The sequence below is a fragment of the Protopterus annectens genome, chromosome 2.part2 (genome assembly GCF_019279795.1).
Source record: "Protopterus annectens isolate FY-2018-M chromosome 2.part2, PAN1.0, whole genome shotgun sequence".
NCBI classification, from domain to species: domain Eukaryota; kingdom Metazoa; phylum Chordata; order Ceratodontiformes; family Protopteridae; genus Protopterus; species Protopterus annectens.
This window is the reverse complement of record NC_056730.1, coordinates 1,083,141,784-1,083,160,191: the sequence shown is the minus strand read 5'-3', so window position 1 is coordinate 1,083,160,191 and position 18,408 is coordinate 1,083,141,784. Positions and strand designations below refer to the sequence as shown.

Sequence of the window (18,408 nt, the reverse complement as noted above, 5' to 3'; positions counted from 1 at the left end):
CTAGAAGGACCGCCCTCATCTCTAGAACATTTATGTGCAAGCTGGTCTCTATGGGGGACCACAGGCCTTGTACCGTCATGCCTGAACAATGGCCCCTCCAACCAAGTTGGGAGGCATCCATGGTCGCCGGGGCTGGAACAAAAGGTCGTCCCTCCAAAATGTTCAGAGAGCACATCCACCATATGACGGACGCCTGACAGACTCGACTGAGTTGAACTGGATATGTCAATGGCAGTTCCAACAGGGACCACTGTACAGCTAGAGTCCACTATAGAATTCTCATGTGTAACCGGGCACATGGGAGAAGAGTTATGGTCACCGCCATCTAGGCTTAGGCCCTCTACACTGATTTGGCCGTTGGGAGATGAGTGGCAGATCAGGGAGACATGCATCCTCACGTTTTGATCTCTCTCCGAGATCAGGAAGATTTTGCACTGAAGAGCATCTATCCTGGCACCAATGTAGTCTATTACCTGTACAGGATCTAGGAGAGATATGGATGTGTTGAGTGTGATTCCCAAACGCAAGGGCAAGAGTCAGGAAATAATCCCTGGTTTGGGAGAGTAGACGCCTGATGGGAGCAGTGAGGAGCCAATCGTCCAGGTACGGATAGACTTGAATCCCCTGAAGCCTCAGGTGAGCCGCTACCAATGCCATCACTTTGGTAAACACCTTGGGGGCTGTGGTGAGAAGAAAGGGTAGGGCTCAAAATTGGTAATGTTGGACTCCTAGCCAGAAGTGGAGGAACCTCCTGGAGCTTCTGTGCATTTTTGTGTGACAGTAAGCATCCTGGAGGTCCAACGAGCACATCCAGTCCCTCTCTTGCATGTATGGCATAATGGCCTGCAATGTGACCATCTGGAACATCTCTTTGGCAACCGACAGGTTCAGGGTAGAGAGGTCCAGAATGGGCCTTAAGTCCCCCATTTTCTTTGGCACCAAAAAGAACCTGGAGTAGAAGCCCAATCCGGACTGATCTGGGGGACTGTTTCGATAGCTCGTTTTTCTAGCAGCTTGGAAATTTCCTGTGTTGCTGCCTCCCTTTGCATGGGTGGTACATCTGGGAGGTGTCTGGGAGATTTGAGGGAACCCACAAAGGGGACAGAGTATCCCCTGGATACGATCTGAAGCACCCAGCGGTCCGTTATGGACTGCCATGACGCTAGGTGCAAGGACAATCGTCCCCAGACTGCCCGCAGAGTAGAGCCGTCAGGCAACCCCTCAGGGTTGCTGCCCGGATCTGTCAGAGAAAGGTTCTCTAGACCAAAAATTCCTTGGACCCCCCTGTGCCTCTGGGCCGGCATCCATTCTGTCCCCCTCTGCCTCTAGGGGAAGAAGAGCCCCAGAGTGTCCTAGGAATAGTGCGACTTCCAGAACCACATCTTCTTTTGCCCTCTCTGGTTCCAGGAAAAGAACCTTTGAGGGTTAGAGAAGCAGATCCCGACTGCAAACAGTGTCTTCCCGTCCTTCTCACTCTGGACTAATGTCTCTTTGATGATCTTAGCAAAGACTGTAGAGCCGTCATAAGGGGCATTGGCAAAGGACGCGTTGAAGGGCTCCGAAAATTGACAGAGCCAGGCGTTGCGCCTCATGGACATGCCAGACCCAGCCCCCAGAGCCGCTCCTTCCATAGCATGTAAAAGGAGTCGCATGGATGTGTTAGATACTGCTTTTAAAGTGGCCATCCTCACAGAGAACGAAGTCTTGCCCTGCTGCGAAATGGACTTGGGGGGAGACCCCTCCAGTTCCTTTACCAGGTCATGTTGGAGTCTGGTGACATGGGTCAGGTAGTTCAGCGCCCTAATCAAAAAGGTAGCTGAAGTGTAAACCCACTTCCCTAGGCAGTCCATCATCCGCGACTCTCGGTCAGGAGGATGGACCGAAGAACTCTCCTGAGCAAGTTCCTTCTTAGCTGCTGCTGCTACCACCATAGCATCTCTGGAGGAGCCCTTGTTCCATGCTGGTCTGTCTATGGGGGGGCTTAAAATCTTACCCAGTCTTTTTGAGATAGGTTCCATGGTGTCCGGTTCCTTCCATGCCCACGAGGTGACCAGATCCATGAAAGGATTCGCGGGAGGGGACACCCAGGAAGTAGACTGGCCCATGCCGAAAGCCCCCAGGAACACGGACTCGTCAGAAGAAGGTTTGGGGGCACACCAACCTCCCCACTGGTGCAGGATTTCCATGATGTCTCCAAAGAAGACATCCTTGGGAGGTGACAGAGGAACCTTCTCCATCATCCAAGTCAGTGTCCTTGGTGAGGGACTCAGGGGGGGGGGGGGTCCAAGTGCCTCCTCTTGCACGTATGCTTGTGAAGTACCTCTCAGGTGCGGCTCTCCGGGGGGTACTCGCAAGCCACTTGTTCCTCAGGGGGAACAGTCTGGGGCTCCTTGAGCACAGGCTGTTCCTCTTGTAAAATAATGGGGACCGTAGACAGAGCCGAGGGGGTCTGGTTGGAGTCCGAGGGGGCAGTCAGGGGTCTCAAGCCAGCGGAGAGAACCCTTTGGACAGTGAACCCTCTTGAGAAACCAATAAGGAGGACAGAATCGGAGCCAGGCCCGAGGTGGGCAGAGCTCCGAGGGAGGGAGGGAACCTGGCCTGACGAAGTCAGAGCCAAAGAAAAAGGTTCCACTCCCTTGGATCTGACACCCAAGCTCCGGCTCCAAGAGCAGCTCGGATCCAAAAGGTACAGTTGTGTACACTTACCATAAACGTAGATGTTCAAGTGTATCCACTGTTGCAGTCATTACATTAGGGTAATCCTGCTGGCAGCCTGAATTCCAAAGTCTTGGGTCCTGCGTCGGCTGCTGTCGCCACTTCCTTGACATCAGGGGTAAAAAAGAAGCAGCCGACGCCATTTTCTTTAGTTTTTCTGGCCCCAAATGTCAGGTGCCCCCCAAAAGCGTAGCCATAATTTATATATGTATAATTACATGCATCAATATAAAATTTACCTTCATCTACAAGCAAATACACCACATAGGTCATATAAATCAGAGAAGGAAAGATAGGTTCCATCAGAAGAAAAGGGTGATGGCGGGTGGGTAACCTGGACTGCAACAGTGAATACACTCGAACATCTACATTTATGGTAAGTGTACACAACTGTACTATGTTCTTTGTGTTGCACTGTTGGGTAGAGTCCCAAAGCTAAGGTCGGGGGGCTGGTGCTAAACAGCATTAGGAGCGGCTATGAGGCCCTGCAGAACTGCAATGGCAAAGCCTGCCCTTGATTTGGAGTACAATGGCAGATGATGGTGCTTTGTAAAAATGTGCATTGAACTCCAAGTAGCAGCCTCTAAAATGTCCTTGGTAGGTAGTCCCCTGAGAAAGGCTGAAGTGGCTGCAGCTCTGGTTGAGTGTGGCCTAATGCCCTTAGGGACTGGCTTGCCATGGTGTACATAGCAGAAATGAATGCAGTGGCCTATCCACTTTGAAATAGTCTGCTTTGAGATGGCCTTTCCTTGTGATCCTGCAACATATGTCATTAGTAACTGCTCTGTCTTTCTGAAAACATTAGTTCTGTCCTAGTAGAATCTAAGCTGTGTACGTCCAAAGAATGCAGAGTTCTCTCCCCCTTGTTCTGTGGATTTGGATAAAAAGGTTGGGAGGTGAATAGTTTGGTTGAGAGCCACACTGGACACCACCTTAGGCATAAATGTTGGGTTTGTCCTCAGAGAGACCCTGTCTGGATAAAAAATGATAAAAGGTTCCACAGCCATGAGTGCCTGTAGCTCTGAAACTCTTCTTGCAGAAGTTATTGCTAGGAACACAGCTGTTTTCCAAGATAAAATCTTTATATCAGCAGTTGCAGCTGGCTCGAAAGGAGGCAGGGTGAGTTTTTCCAAGACATAGTTGAGGTCCCATGCAGGCATTGGCAATCTTCTTGGAGGTCTTAAATTTTTGGCTCCTCTGAGGTACTGCTTTAATAATGGGTGAGAAAAAATTGGTGGCTCTACATTGTAATGAGCCGAAATGGCAGAGGCATGAATTTTAATAGATGAAAAAGATAGGCCGTTGTCCAGCATCTCAGTTAAGTATTGCAAAATTTGAGGAATATTTGGCACAGCTGTATCAGTTCCTTGTGTCTGGTTCCAAGCACAGAATCTCTTCCATTTTCCAGCATAAGATTTTCTAGTAGTAGGCCTTCTGGCTTCCAAAATGACATCCATCACAGCTTTACTGAGAGGTGTGTTTTGTATGACTACATTATTCGCCATGTTGTCAGGTTTAAAGTTCTGAGTTGGCTGTGCAGGATCTGACTGTTTTGCTGGGACAGTAGATGAGGTATTTGAGGTAAAGTCCAAGCTGGGCATTGAGACAAGCTCCTTAGTATTGGATACCAGTACTGGCGAGGCCAGTCTGAGGCAATCAGTATCATCTTTGGCTTCTCCTGTCTGACCTTTAGGAGTACCTTGGGGAGGAGGGGCAGAGGGGGAAATGCATATACTGATAAGTTTTTCCAGCTGAAAGATAGGGCGTCCACTTTCCATGCTTGTCTGTGATAAATCCTTGTGCAGAAGCTTTTTAGTTGGTAGTTATGAGGGGAGGCAAATAGATCAATGTCCGGGCATCCCCATTTCTTTGTTATGCTGAAGACTTGTGGATCCAGGTGCCATGGGGATCCATAAGGTTTCTGCTTAGCATGTCGGTGTATTTTTCCTTCCTGGCAGGAATTGCGCCTGCAGATGTACTTGGCAAGTCAATGCTGTGTCCCACAAAGTCATAGCTAGTCTGCAAAGGGGGTAAGAATGTGTGCCCCCCTGCTTGTTTATATACCACATGACCGTGGTGTTGTCTATCAGTAGTTGTCCTGGATGAAGTAGGTCCTTGAAGGCTGTCAAGAGCATTTTGAACTGCTAGCATCTTTTTGATTGATATGTAGATTGGTTTGAGGTCCATGTGCCCTGAATGCATCTTCCTGCCATGTGGGCCTCCCAGGCATAATCTGATGCATCCGTTGTTAGTGTCTGCCCTGCTGGGGGTAATGTGAATGGCTGACCCTTGTTTTGGTGACAAGCCTTTGCCCACCAATGAAACTCCTGTTGCAGGCAGTGAATGAGAGTAATCACAGTTTCCAGGCTGTGGCAATGTTGAGTCCAAACAGTTTTTAGGTACCACTGAAGTTTCCTCATATGCAGTCTTGCATATGGAATTAGTAGGATGCAGGATGCCATGAAGCCCAAAGCCTGCAGAATTTGTCTTGCAGATAACTGGGCCTTTGTTGCCAACATTTTGAAATAGGTAGTCAGTTGCCTTTGGCGTGAGATAAGCCATCTGGGCAGTTGCACTTAAGTTTGCACCCAGGAATATTATCTCTTGAGAAGGTACTAGTTTTAATTTCTTTTCTTTGACTGTGTACCCTAGGCATGTTAGAAGTCTTTTCACAAATGCCAGACGCTGTAGAAGAATGTCCTTGTTCTCTGCTTGAATTATCGTCCAAGTAAGGATATATTTGTATTCCTCTGTCTGCAGAATGCAATTACTGATGCCAGGCACTTTCTAAAGACCCTGGGTGCAGTAGATAAGCCAAAGGGCAGTGCAGAGAATTGGTAATGCGTTGAGCCAGCCTTGAATCTGAGGTATCTTCTGCATATTTGTCTGATTGGGACATGCAGGGATGCCTCTTTTAGGTCTACAGTCACAAGCCAAGTATTCTTGTCCAGCATGGGTAGAAGCTGCTGCAAAATCAACATCTTGAATTTTGGTATATCCAGGAATGTGTTCAAAATAGATAGGTCCAGTATTGGCCTCCAGGCCTTGTCCTTTCTGGGTACCAAGAACAGCCTTGAGTAAAATCCATGCCCCTGCTCTTGCTCTGGTACTTGTTGAATGGCCCCCCATGTCCATGAGGGATGAGACTTGTTTTTGTGCCTCTGCCCATTGATTTTTTGGCAGATCTGGCCAGCCGTTTGCCTTTGGCGGGGTATAGAAATGGAACTTGTAGCATTGTGACACGATATTTAGGACCCACTTGTCCTGGGTTATAATGTGCCAATTTTGAGAAAAAAGTGCTAATTTTCCCCCTAAGGGTGCTGCCAGGAGATAAGTGCTTGGTGCAGGCAGGGGGAAGACTGTTTCCTGTATGGTTGTGATTTGTCTTCTCCAACTTTGAGGGTAGAAGCCCCCCCATTGCTTTGGGCGGTATGAACCTTGCATCTGGGATCTGCCATTAGGGCGTCTGGATCTGCCCCTTTGAGGTCTGTCTGACACCGGAAAGGACCAAATTCTTTGTTGGCCAGTGTTTACTAAACCTAGGTGGTTGTACTTGTAAAAAACTTTGACCGTTTGCATAGATTTAGCTTTGTCCTCCATTTTCTTTAACACCTCTTCTGCCTTAACACCAAACAAAGTATCATGCTGTAAAGGTGCATCTAATAATTTAGCTTTAACATGATCAGGCAGATTTTGTTCCTTTAACCAAGCATGCCTCCTAATTACAGAACCTGTGACTGCGGCCCTGCAGGAGGCCTCTAAAGAATCAAAACCACATTGCAAAGTATGCTTTCCAACTTGTTCAGCTGCATGCAATAAATCCTGCATTTCCTTGTTTTCTGCACATTCAGAGTTTAACATTTTCTGTTTAAGCAATGCCATGACATGCTACTGATATTTGAGCATATTAAACTGACAGTTTAAGGCCCTTATAGCCAAGGTAGCAGATGCGTAAACCTTTTTTCCCCCATCTATCCAGTGCCCTAGAAGAGGGGGTAGGGTTTTTTGCAGCGGAAGCCTGAACTCTTTTGGGACCCTAAGAAATAGTTTCAGGGTCTGCAGCAGGGTTTTTAAAAAGGAATTCATGAGAGGCAGGAACCCTGTAATATCTGTCAGGCTTAACAGGAGCTGGAGGTACGGAGTCAGGGGTAAGACTAGACTCCGAAAAGACATAATCTACAATGTCTAACACAGGTGGGATGGCTAGTGGCTTGTGTTGAGGTAGTAAAAGGAAATCCCTAAGCCTCTTTTTACATTATGAAAAATCTTGGCTCTCCCAGTGGAAATGCTCCCTCATGGTACATGTAAGGTTTCCCCAAAATAACAGTCCTCTGGAGAAGTTGAAGGTATAAATTCTTCAGCATCAGAATCCTCATAGGGGGGAAGAGAATATTCCTGATCAGAAGAGGAATCAGAAGAAATGGAAACCTGATCTGAAGATTCATAGTCAGTCTCTTGCCTAGGCCTCTTATCAGGAGGGGGATGGGAACCCCTGATCAAGGTAATAAAGTCTTTGGCCATTTTAAGCATCTGTTTTTTTGGCAGAGACGCCTGAGCATGTAGCTCTTGACTTTGTTTCTTTGCTTTGGAAGGTGCTTTAGTCTTTGCCTTTGAAGCTGAAGTCGGTTTGATGTAAAAATATTTAGGTCTGAATACACCCACAGAAGCCGGTGCCTGCTCAGCGGCTCTGGACCCATCTGAAGGGATAATACCCGAGGTTCCAATACCGTGAATTTCCAGCAGCATGGCCGACTCCACTTGGGAGTCAGTAGCGGCCTGTGACTCAAGTAGCGGACGTCAGGGGCTGCAAAAGCACCTGAGGACCAGCGAAATGGCGACTGGCTTAGGAGAAGCTTCGTCGGTTTTGGGCCTCGGTTGTCTATCTCTTTCCGGGGAGAACCTCTGAGATCGGAGCCGAGGGGAGTCATGGATCCATTGGCATTTTTGCAGGTGAAGCAAGGTCCGAAGACCTATCTCGCTTTTCCTTAGACTCTCTCTCCTTCTCTCTACCCTTTTTCTGCTCCGCTGCCACAGACTTTAGTACAGGAGGTTGAGTCACAGCCTGGGAGGGAGGAGAAGCCAGGGAAAGAGAGGAAGGAGAGGCGCCCCACAGCAGCCGCTGTGACCGAAGCCGGAGATGAGGAAACAGACTCTTAAGGGGGAAGAAGGCCTTTGAGGGCCAACTTGCCCTTCCTATCTTTAATGGCGCAGGGGTTGAAGCCCCCACATATACTGCAGTCCACACTCAGATGGGCCATGCCCAAGCACAAAACACAGAGTGTGGCCATCCACAGGGGATAATTTATGGCCACACGCAGTGCAACGCTTGAAAACAAGAAGTTATGTACTCACCATAACGTTCGATGTATGTAGTCCACCTCGCCTCACATTCTTACCCATGGGGTCGGAGCCAAATATAGTCTCAGACTCGGCCAAACTTTTCTAGCTCGAAGTCTTCTATTGGCTGGGCTAAACAGGTATCCCATGCTGCACTGTTCCATATCTCCAGATCTAGTTTTCTGCGAAGACTCATTCATAGTCCATGCATCACAACATCCAGGGAAAGAAGAATAAGCTAAAGGTGAAGTGAACTCTGTAAATAAAAACCTAACCTCAAGATCCTCCAGGAAGGGGGAAGGTGGGAGGGTAAGTAAGAATTTGAGGTGAGATGGACTACATACATCGAACGTTATGGTGAGTACATAACTTCTTGATGTTATGTAGTCCAATCTCGCCTACATTCTTACCCATGGAACAGCGCGTCCCTAACACCTACATCCTGGGTAACTCATAGGAAAATACACCTGAGTACTGTGGAACCAAAGGACGACCTGCCTCTAGATACCACGTCCAATTTGTAAGGAGCAACAAATGTGTGAGGAGAAGCCCAGGTAGCTGCAGCACAAATATCATCCATCGACAATCTGGCTTGATAGGCTGTAGATGTAGAAACAGCCCGAGTAGAGTGAGCCTTGACCGGAAACAGCAGGTCTTTTCCTCCTGCGGAGTAAGCGAAAGAGATGCAACTAGATATCCATCTGGATAGGGTGATTTTGGAGACCAGGGACCCAATTTTGTTTTCTGAAAAGGAGACAAATAGTTGATCAGACTTTCGGATATCTTTTGTTTGGTGCAGACAGAAGAGTAACTGTCTGTGTACATTCAATTGATGAAATTTAAATTCTGCCTTGTTTGAAAAATGGGGAAAGAATACAGGCAACTCAGCAGATTGATTAAGATAAGATACAGACGCCACTTTAGGAAGAAAGGAAGGGTTTGGTCTAAGAGAAACCCTGTCCTTATGGAAGATCAAGTATGGGGGTTTTATAGAAAGGGCTTGAATTTCTGAAACTCGCCTGGCTGAAGTGATTGCTATTAAAAAGGCCATTTTCCAGGTCAAGAATTTCAAATCACAAGTAGCTGCAGGCTCGAAAGGTGGTGAAGTAAGGGCTTGTAGGACAAAATTTAGATGCCAGGGCATGATGGGTTCGGAGACCGGAGGACGGAGTAATAGAGTGCCCTTAAGGAAAGCCTTACAGAGTCTGTGAGCCATCAAACAAGGCTCATTAGCAACATGAAAGTTGGAAATCGCTGCCAATTGAACTTTTATGGTAGCTGACGCTGAAAGACTGAAGCAATCGGGGCTGTGTAAGGATCAATTCCTTGGGTATCCGCCCAAATAGAAAACCTCCTCCACTTGCTAGAATAAATCTTCCTAGTAGAGGGCTTATGAAAGGAAGATAAAATCTGAACTACCTTTGGTGAAAAGTGATGAAGCCTAACTAACAATGGAAGTGGAGTAGCCAGGCTGTCAACTGGAGGGTCGTCAGAGAGGGGTGGAAGTGTCCAGACGTGTGTCAGTAAATCTGGTTGTGGGTCCAGAACCCAAGGAGTGTCCACAACGTAGGGTTGGAGGAAGGGAAACCAGACTTGATGAGGCCAGTGTGGAGCAATCAGAATCATTCTGCTTCCCAAGGATTGCACTTTCTGAATCACTTTTGATAGCAAGGGAATGGAGGGAAAGCATAAAGCAGACTGGAGGGCCAATCGTGAACTAGAGCGTCCCCGGGCGACTCCTCCTGTGTGGGGGATCAGCATGAAGTAGCTGCTGCATTTTGCATTGAGGGGGCTGGCAAAAAGGTCGCAGCAAGGTTGACCCCACCTGCTGAAGATTCGTTCTGCCACTAGACGATTCAGGGACCACTCGTAAGGCATCAGAATAGCTCTGCTTAGCCTGTCCGCCATAACGTTGGACTTCCCCGGAATGTGCATTGCCAGCAGAAACCATTGGGAAGATATCGCCCACTGCCACATTCGCATGGCCTCTCTGCACAGGGTGTAAGATCTGGTTCCCCCCCTGTTTGTTCAGATACCACACCACTGACATGTTATCCGAGGGTATTGCAATCGTCCCTAGAGGTAGAAAGCTCTGAAGTGCCTGCAACACAAGAAGCACTGCTCTCATCTCTAGGACGTTGATATGCAGATGTATCTCGTGATCTTGCCACGTGCCTTAGACAGTCCTGCCGAGATAATACCCCCCCCCACCCCATCTGGGAGGCGTCCGTGGTCACTGTGACAACCGGGATGGGTGGAACGAAGGGTTTTCCCCTGTCCAGATTGTTGGTGCAAAGCCACCAACTGAGACAATGTCTGCATCTGTCCATGAGCAAAATAGGGTGAGAAAGTGGAAGTTTTTGGAGAGACCATTGAGCAAAGAGGAGCCATGGAAGAAGTCTCATGTGCAATCTCGCTAGCGGAACCAGCATAACTGTTGCTGCCATGGTTCCCAGGAGTTGAAGAACCCATCCTGCCTTTGCTTTCCTCAGGGACATCAGGGAGTGTGCACCTGTTGCTGTACGACTCTGATCCATTCCTGCGGTAAAAATGCTCGCATTTGAACGGTGTCTAATTCTGCGCCTATAAAGGTGACACGCTGTGAGGGCAACAAGGCAGATTTTTCCCAATTTAGTGTTATGCCCAACTGTTGACAGAGAGTGATGGTAGCGTCCCTGGTTTGGATTTGATGACTGGTGGGGGCGGTAAGGGGCCAGTCATCCAGATACGGAAACACTTGGCATCCTTGACGTCTCAAATGAGCAGTCACCACCGCCATACACTTGGTGAACACCCTAGGGGCTGTGGTGAGACCAAAGGGCAGGGCTCGAAAAGTACAGTTTTGTACCTACCATAAATGTAGATGTTAGAGTGTTCACCCTGCTGCAGCCATCACACTTGGGTTATCCTGTCGTCAGGCGTTCCCGCAGTCGGCCTGAATTCCAAAGTCTTGGTCCGGCGTCTGTTGCTGTCGCTTCTTCCCTGACATCAGTGCGCCAGGGGTATAAAAAAGGCATCCAACTCCATTTTCTTCAGTTTTTCTTGCCCCAGATGTCAGGTGCCCCCCCTCCCAATAGGAGGTCACTACATAGTAGCAATAATAAAAGTGAAGCACAAACAAAACCATAGCTCCAGCTATAAGCAAATAAACCACAAAGGTTGTATCAGATATAAAGGCATAGAAAGATTTTAGTTAGATTAGAGGGGATGGAGGGAGGGTAACCTGGACTGCAGCACGGTGAACACTCAAACATCTACATTTATGGTAGGTACAAAACTGTACTATGTTCATCGTGTTACCCTGCTGCAGTCATCACACTTTGGTTGAATCCCAAAGCTAAGGATGGGAGGTGGAATCAAAGAGGGTTAGAAGAGGCTAGTAGGCCCTGCAAAACTGTAGTGTCGAAGCCAGCTCTAGTCTTAGAGTAAAGTGGTAAGTGATAGTATTTGGTGAAGGTGTGTACTGATCTCCAAGTTGCAGCTTCCAGAATATCCTTGGTTGGCACCCCCCTGAGGAAGGCTGTAGATGTAGCTGCTGCCCTGGTGGAGTGGGGCCTTATGCTAGCAGGAACTGGTTTTCCATGGTGGGTGTAGCAAAAACGTATGCAATGTCCTATCCATTTTGAAATGGTCTGTTTTGAGATCGCCTTTCCTTGTGATGTTGTAGCGTAGGATACAAAGAGCTGGTCAGATTTTCTGAAAGCCTAAGTTTGATCCAAGTAGTAATGTAGTTGCCTGTGAATGTCCAAGGAGTGCAGGAGTCTTTCTCCTTTGTTCTGTGGATTTGGAAAACAAGTGGGTAAATGGATGGTTTGATTAAGAGCCACACTGGATACCACCTTTGGCATAAAGGAGGGGTTAGTTCGTAGAGACACTCTGTCTTGATGAAAAATGAGGAAAGGCTCCACTGCCATTAGTGTCTGTAGCTCTGAGACGCTACTGGCTGAAGTAATTGCTAGCAACAGGGCAGTTTTCCATGATATAAACTTTAAATCAGCTGAGAAAGCTGGCTCAAAAGGTGGTAGCGTAAGCTTTTCCAGAACAAAGTTGAGGTTCCAAGTTAGCGTGGGTCTCTCCTGGGAGGCCTTATGTTTTTGGCCCCTCTGAAGTACTGCCTTAGAAGTGGGTGTGAAAATAAGGGAGGATCCGTGTTGTAGTGAGCTGAAATAGCTGAGGCGTGGATTTTAATAGATGAAAAGGAAAGTCCTTTGTGTAACATCTCAGTTAAATATTGTAGAATCTGAGGTATGTCCGGCTCAAGGGGATTTTGGCCTTTGGTTTGGTTCCAGGCACAAAATCTTTTCCATTTGTCTGAGTAGGCTTTCCTGGTGCTGGGCCTCCTGGCCTCCAGAATGACATCCATAGCAGCTTGTGATAGAGGAGCTGGCTGGTTGTTTAGGTGATTTGCCATGCAGCCAGATTTAAGGTCTTGAGCTGGCTGTGTAGAATCTGACTGTCTTGCTGTGTGAGCAGATGAGGAATTTGTGGTAAAATCCATGGTGGTCCATGGGCCATGTTCCTTAGTAGTGGGTACCAGTGCTGGCGTGGCCAGTGTGGGGCAATGAGTATCATTTGTGGTCTCTCCATTCTTTCAGTAGCACCTTTGTTAGAAGGGGCAGTGGAGGAAAGACATATACTGTCAACATTTTCCAACTGAATGAGAGAGTGTCTCCACTTTCCAAGCTTGATGGTGAAATGTCCTTGTGCAAAATTTTAGTTTTGGGGGTTGGCAATCAGGTCTATGTCTGGGCGGCCCCATTTTTGAATCATCATTGCAAATACTTGTGGATCCAGTTTCCACTCGTGGGGATCCATGATGTTTCTGCTTAGGTCATCTGCCAATGTGTTCTTTCTTCCTGGCAGGAATTGTGCTTGTGACTGAACTTGGCAAGTCAGTGCTGTGTTTCACAAGGTCATTGCTTGCCTGCATAGAGGGTAGGAATGTGTACCCCCTTGCTTGTTTATGTACCACATTACTGTGGTATTGTCTTGTCCTTATTATAAGTTGTCCTGGATGTAAGAGGTCCTAGAAAGCTGTCAGAGCATTCTGTACAGCTAGCGTTTCTTTTTGATTGATGTGCAGATATCTTTGATCTGTAGTCCATTTGCCTTGAACGCACTGTCCTGCCATGTGTGCTCCCCAGGCATAGTCCGAGGCATCTGTTGTCATAGTTTGCCTGGCTGGGGGTAAGGTGAAAGGCTGACCCTTGTTGAGGTGACATGCCTGTGACCACCATAGGAACTCCTGTTGAAGGCAGGGAATGAGAGGTATCATTGTTTCCAAGCTGTGGCTGTGTTGACTCCATACACTTTTCAGGTATCATTGGAATTTCCTCACATGCAGTTTTGCAAATGGTATTAGTAGTATGCAAGATGCCATGAATCCCAAGGCCTGCAGAATTTTTCTTTCAAGGAGCTGGGTTCTTTGTTGCCATTATTTTGAAGTATTGAGTTAGTTGTAGTTGCTTGTCTGGCATGAGATAAGCCGTCTGGGCCTTTGTATTCAGGCTGGCACCCAGGAATGCCATGTTCCGTGAGGGCACTAGTTTTGATTTCTTTTCATTTACTGTGTTACCCTAGGCAACTTAGAAGGTGTTTGACAAACGCCAGATGTTGTAAGAGAATGTCCTTGTTTCTGCTTGGATGAGGCAGTCATCCAGGTATGGGTATATTTGAATTCCTCTTTGTCTGCAGTATGCAATTACTGGTGCCAGGCATTTTGTGAAGACCCTGGGCGCAGCAGATAAGCCAAAGGGCAGTACAGAGAATTGGTAATGGGTTGAACATGCAATGAAACGGAGGTATCTTCTGCAAATTTGTCTGATAGGGACATGCAGGTATGCCTCCTTGAGGTCCAACGTTACTAGCCAAGCCTTCTTGTCCAACATGGGAAGCTGCTGTAGTGTTAGCATCTTGAATTTGGGTACTTGCAAGCAGGTGTTTAGAACTGAAAGGTCCAGAATGGGTCTCCATGCATTGTCCTTTCTGGGAACTAGAAAGAGCCTCAAGTAAAATCCTTGGCCTTGCTCCTGTGTTAGGCAACAGTTGAATGGCTCTCATATGTCCATGACAGCCGCAATTTGTCTTTATGCCTCTGCCCATTGATTTTGTGGCAGCTTTGGCATTCCTGTTACCCTTGGCAAGGTGTGAAAATGGAATCTGTATCCTTGTGAGATAATGTCTAGGACCCATTTGTCCTTTGTGATGATGTGCCAGTTGTCTGCAAAAAATGCTAATTTTCCTCCCAAGGGAGCTGCCAAGAAAGTTTTGCTTGGCAGGTTGAGGGTTAAGTCATTGTGTTTGTCTTCTAGTAGTTTGGGGCCTGTCTTCTCCTTTCTGTGTTGCAGTGCCCCATTGGCGAGGTTTGTAAGGAGCTTGTGCTTGACCTCTGCCCCTTGGGCGTCTGTATTTACCCCTCTGTGGCCTGTCAGAAGCTGGAAAGGACTAATTTTTTGTTGGCCAATTTCTGCTGAAGCGAGGGGGTTGTACCTGTAAGAAATCCTTGACCGTCTGCATAGACTTTGCCTTATCCTCCATTTTCTTTAAAACCTCTTCTGCTTCGACACCAAATAAGACATCCTGCTGTAAAGGTGCATCTAGTAATTTTGCTTTAACATGATCAGGCAGAGTTTGTTTCTTTAACCAAGCATGCCTACGTATGACAGACCCAGTAACAGCTGCTCTCTACAGGAAGCTTCCAAGGAATTAAATCCACATTGGAAAGTATGTTTGCCCACCTGTTTAGCTGCATGCAACAGATCCTGCATTTCCTTGAATTCAGACTGTTGAGTGTGTGTGCTCATCTTTTGTTTTAATTGAGACATTAGGAATTGCTGATATTTCAGCATGTGAAATTGACAATTTAATGCTCTCATAGCTAGAGTAGCTGAGGTGTAAACCTTCTTCCCCCACCTATCTAGTGCTCTAGAGTCCCTTTCAGAGGGCACAGGATTTTTAGCCACAAAAGCCTTAGTCCCTTTGGGACCCTGGGAGATTGTTTCTGGGTCAGCAACAGGGCTTTTGTAAAGGAATTTGTGCGAGTCAGGCACTCTATAATATCTGTCTGGTTTGGCTGGAGCAGGAGGCAGAGAATCTGGAATTAGACTAGATTCTAAGTAAACATCATCCACAATGTCTAAAACTGGAGGGATAGCAAATGGTCTGTGCTGGGGAAGTAAAATAAACTCTCGGAGCCTTTTCTTTGAGTCGGAGTAGTCCTGACCTTCCCAGTGGAAATGTTCCCTCATGGTATGTAAAGTTTCGCCAAAGGAGTAGTCTTCAGGGGGAGATGCTGAAGGAATGGAATCTTCAGTATCAGAATCTTCATAAGGGGGAAAGGAGTAATCCTGTTCTTCAGAGGAGTCTGAGGAAATAGAAACTTGATCAGAGGAGGCATAATCCTCCTGTTGTCTTGGCCTTTTGTCTGGTGGGGGTTGGGAGCCCCTGATCAGAGTAATCAAATCCTCAGCCATCTTAAGCATGTGTTTCTTAGGCATGGGGCCTTGAACTGGAGACTGATGTACAGTCATTTTAGGTTTTAAAGGAGTCTTAAGCTTAGCATAAGATTTTAGGGTAAGAGTAGTCGGTCTAAAGACACCTTCTGAAACCGAAGGTGTTTCCACAGCACCAGCTTCTCCTTCTGCAATGTTGTCGGTAGGGCCTAAAGAAAATGGCTGCGTCGGCCTAGTACTCTCTGATTGAGAATCCGAAGCGGTCTGGGGTTCCAATTCTGCGGTCGTCAGGGGCTGCGTAGGCACCTCACTGACAGAGAGCCGGCGACAGGCCCAGCCGAGGCCTCGGAGTCTGGCTTGGATCTAAGCTGCCTGTCCTCATCTTTGCATTTTTTATGCACGCCGGTAGTCGGTTGCTCCGACGGCATAGTATAATTAAATTTCCTACCGTAGTGTCGAGCGAAATCAAAGCGTCGCTTTATAGTTCGCTTATTGAACCTAGCACAAAACCGACATCCAGTGACGTCGTGGTCTGGGCCTGGTCTGGGCCTAGGCAAGGTATACAATAAGAATGAAAGTCCTTATGAGGCATTTGCTTCCCACAAGAAATGCAATTGTTAACTTTTTCTGACATCGGACTGAGGCAAGAAAAGGTTCCCCAACAGGGTACTTAGCTTTGAAGACTTCGGACTGAAATTAGATTCGAAAATCTCAGTTGTCGGCCGACCAGCACTTGCGAACTGCTTCTGCTTCGGGCACCGTGTGGCAAGAAAGACTGAAGAAAATGGCATCGGATGCCTCTTTTATACCCCTGGAGCACTGACGTCAGGGAAGAAGCAACAGCAACCGATGCCGGACCAAGACTTTGGAATTCAGGCCGACTGCGGGACCACCTGACGACAGGATAACCCAAGTGTGATGACTGCAGCAGGGTAACACAATGAACATCTGAAAATGACTGGCTCCCAGCCGGAAGCGTAGGTGACTCCTGGATGCCCTTGTCCATTTTGACATGGTAGTAAGCCTTGATGTCGATGGAGCCATCCATACCTCCTCTCCCAACAATGGGAGAATAAATTGTAGTGCGACCATATGGAACTTGGACTTGTGTACATAGTTGTTCAGTTGGCTGAGATCTAATATGGGTCTCGGGTCCCCTGTTCTTTTCGACACCAAAAAGAATCTTGAGTAAGTCCCTAATCCGACTTGGTATGAGAGGACATGCTGGATGGCTCCCTTTCCTGGCAGCTTTGAAAACTCTGAGGCTGCTTGATCGCTTTGACTGGGTGGAACGTCCGGGATTTTTCTGACTGAATGGGGGTCTGACGTAAAGGGAATGACATAACCTCCGGAAATTATTCTTAATACCAATCGGTCCTGGGTGATGCTTTTCCAGGCTTCCGGGTATAACGATATTCGACCCCCGACTGGCTCCAGAGAAGAACAGCCGGGCATTCCCTCAGGAATGAGAGTAGGGAGAGCCACAAAAGGAATTGCGGTCTCCCGAATTGCGGGGGCCCCCTCTGCCTCTAGGATGGCATCTCCCTGAATAACCTCCCCCTCCTCTGCCTCTGGAGGGGGTCTCCCCTTGTGCGGCAGGAAAAAAACCTCTGTGATTTTTTGAACCACATCTTCCCACCCAGCTGGGCCTTTGGGTAAGGTCTAGAGGGAAGGGAAAAATGGACCCCTACAGCAAACAGGACTTTTCCCTCTTGTTCAAACCTGGTGAGGGTGTCTCTCACTTTGGTTCCGAACAAAGAAGAACCATCGAAGGGGGCATCAGTGAAAGAAGACTTGAAGGCCTACGCGAAATGACAAAGGCGCAGCCAGGCTTGCCTTTTAAGGGCGACTCTTGAACTTGCTGCCCTACTTGCTCTATCGGCTGCATAATGAAATGAACCGCATGGAGGAGTTGACGATGGAATTGAGGGTAGACACCTGGGCGTTAACCGTCTGGGCCACCACCTCAGGAACGTTACCCGCAAGAGTATCTCCTAACTCCTTGAGGAGATCTCTCTGGAGCAGAGTAAAATGAGACCGATAGTTCAGCGACCATAAGGTAAAGGCTGCTGACGAGAGGGTACGCTTCCTGTACCGGTCCCATGGTCCTAGACTCCTTGTTAGAAGGATGGACGGAGGAAGAAGTCTCTGCTACTTCTTTCCGAGTGGCCGCTGCCGCCACCACCATGGCATCCACAGGAACTCCTTTGGACAAAAACTCCTTACCCGGGGGAGCAGAAAGAAACTTATTGGGGCGCCTGGGTACGGGTTCCACAGAATCAGGGTTTTCCCACACCTTCCGACAAATTAAATCCAGGAGCTCGTCGAAAGGTGGGGACACCCAGGAGGCGGTCGGCTGAGCACTAAAGGCCTTAAGGAAGACAGACTCCTTCTCGGAGGGGGCTTTGGACGGCCAGTCACCTCTGTTTCAATATCTCCAGGATGTCGGAGAAGGAAACATCAGAGGATGACTTGGGGGGACCCCTCCGATTCCTCAAGGTCAGTATCCGAGGTGAAGGACTCATCCTGGGAGTCTATGTGCTTCCTCTTGCATGTTTTCTTTCTAGGGGGCTCCTCAGGCACGAACTCTGAAGGGTCCTCAAACTTGGGGACCACTCGTGGGGTATCCCTAGGCCTTGGTGCTCCGCTGTGTATGGATAAGTGATCAGAGGCTCTCACCGGAGTGATGGGGGACAGAATGATCAACCCGCATAATGTGGCTGACGATCTGGCCAGAGCGGTCCGCATGGCCTCAAAGGCAGCCCCCCCCCCCCCGAGTCTGAGGACCGGCCAGCTTCGGAGACCATGACAGGAGTCTGGGATCCTCGAGCCGAGGCACCGAGTGGGAGACTCGGAACTGAAATATGTCCCGAGATGTCCCCCTTGGGCCCGACCGAAGAATCCC

General features: G+C 48.1%; 1 protein-coding gene across 2 annotated transcripts in view; it reads right to left on the bottom strand.

Moving 5' to 3' along the window:
• LOC122795882 (clathrin light chain A-like) overlaps positions 1–18,408 on the bottom strand; it is a 279,023-nt gene that overhangs the window by 62,680 nt on the left and 197,935 nt on the right. The window lies entirely within an intron of this gene.